This window comes from Pinus tabuliformis, chromosome 7 (assembly GCF_031772625.1).
Source record: "Pinus tabuliformis cultivar Carrire ecotype Pingquan chromosome 7, CPIR1, whole genome shotgun sequence".
In the NCBI taxonomy this organism is placed as follows: Eukaryota; Viridiplantae; Streptophyta; class Pinopsida; order Pinales; family Pinaceae; genus Pinus; species Pinus tabuliformis.
Window position 1 is genome coordinate 10,794,234 of NC_142293.1, and position 2,424 is coordinate 10,796,657.

Sequence of the window (2,424 nt, forward strand, 5' to 3'; positions counted from 1 at the left end):
TCCCTTGTTTCAGGGACCCATTTTTGGCAGTTGGAGGTTACATGCAAGGATCATTTCATAAGCCTCCCACCAAGAGTTGTTTTCCCTATATTTGTGGCATGCACGTCACAACCTAGATTTTATCAAAACTCATCAACTGGACACTGCAGAGCTCATTCCTAACATCCGCCTCGCAGCTTTGAGATCCCACATCACATCTAGGAGTTGTCATCACATTCAGCTCAGCTGTTTTGGGGTAAGCCCCCTTTCCATGTCTTGTGTTGCATTTCTGGCGCTTTTTGTGTTTCGCTTTGTATGAATGTTGTCTGCTTGATTTCATTAAATGCCTGCTTTCGTTTTGATACATACTAGCTTGTACCAGCACCGTTTAGTTTTCATTGCTATCTCACTGTTGTCGCATGCATGAAACTGTTTTGCATGAATGGTCGCCGATTCGGTGACTCGCTTCACCCACATGCATGTTGATCTGTTTACTGAATCTTTCATTCAATGTTTGCATGCACAATCAATCACTTATTCTTTCACTTAGTGTTACCATGCATTCACTTCCACATTTTATTTCAGTTTCCCGTCGGCAAGTCTGACCAACCGTGGCTCGGACTCTACCTTCACTGAGACAACATTGCACAATTTAGGGAAGGAAGGCTCTATCTCTCTCTCCAAAAATGTGCATTTCTACCCAGGCACTGTCCTCCAAGACTGTTTTGCACATTTCTGAGGGACAATGATTGGTGGCCCAAAAAATTGTGCAATGTAGTCCCTAAGCCTGCAGTCACTCCCAGCTGGAATTGCGCATTACGCAATCCCAGTAGTCAGCAGTTAGCCTAAACTGTGCATTGTGCAGTTCCAGCAGTCATTCAGCCTCCCAGTAGCCCATATTGTGCCTTGTGTAGTCTTGGCAGACAGTCTCCTGACCTCCCGGCTGAAATTGTGCAAACTTCATGATTAGTCACACATGTATGTTGCAAATTAGTTCTCAAGTCCATTTTGGTTTTTGACTAACAAATTGCTTTCCTTTCCATGTCTCCAGGTATCACAGGTGTTCACCTTCCTCTCAACAGTATAGGTACAATGGTTTCCAAGAGAGCAGAGTCGAAGACACCGTTCAGAGCACACTTGGGGATGCAGTCGATCAAGTGTCTATGGACTTTCCTACCCATGAAGACATCAAGTTGTTTGTAGACAAGGACACCAAGATATGACGACAGCATCATAAAAGTGAGCAGCATCATGAATATCAACTGAAGGTAGCATACCGGATGCAGCGAATGCAAGAGGAAGGTTTTTGACAACACAAAGTCGGAACAAAGTTGCAATCTCAAGCAGATCCACTAGCGATGATAGCAAATTTGGAGACTGGGGCTATGAGGTGACGATGCGACATGGAGATCACGTGAAGACAGAGAATGGAACAAAGAAGGATTTTCATGTGCTAAAGAAGAAACTCAAGGAAGAACATGAATTGAATATATAAGAGAATAAGTTGCAGTAGGAATAGGAACAATAGGGGGTGCAACATGCACTCACGAATGAAACTACACGCATACAAGTTATAGATCTATCTCAGTAGCTGGCAAGGAGTAGACAAGGTGAGCAGTGTTGTTGATCACATGCAAGGGAATGTAGTAGCATGCATTTCATTGTTCGCACGCATGTGATCCCACCCATTCAGCACACTCACCAAGGCGGAGATAAGAAGCAAGTCTGGCTGGAGCTGAACACGTAGTTGATAGTTAATGTGCATGACCACCAGCACACACTATAAGATTAGCACGGACAACATGCATCAGTGTGTTACCGATTTGGCCACACCCAAGAAGACCATGCGCATGTTAGCAGACGTGCTGGATTGAGGAGCCATACCAATGCACCCGGATGCAACGGAGGAAAGAGTTCGCTTCAGTAAGATGTCACCATGGAGTGCATGCACACCATCATGGATGACCAAGCTTGGCATCAGCTCACCACCTTCACCATCACAAGAATGTCAAAGAGGTAGTCTCACCTCAATGGACCAAGTTTCAATGATGTCTAGCATGGCTTTCTCAAGCCATTTTTTCTCACATGAGCACATGTGCATTGTAATGAAACTTCATGTCAAGTGGAAGTTCAAGTGTCGATAGTTGGATGTAACAGTCATAGACTAGATGAAGAGTCATGAGGGTAGATGAACTTTCACAAAGGGGAATGTCAAGGGTCACCCCACCCTTTGCTATAAATATAACCTCCTAACTCATTGTAATGGCTTTTGGTTAGCCACACAGGGTCTTCGCTAACAAAGAAATACCATACCACGCGAGTTCATATTGGGGCATAAAAAATGAGGAAAAAAATAAATAATATATTAAGGATATAATAGGGGGAAAAGGGTTTTTATATGTTGTATATCAATATGTGTATGATAAGGTATTGTTTACACAATAC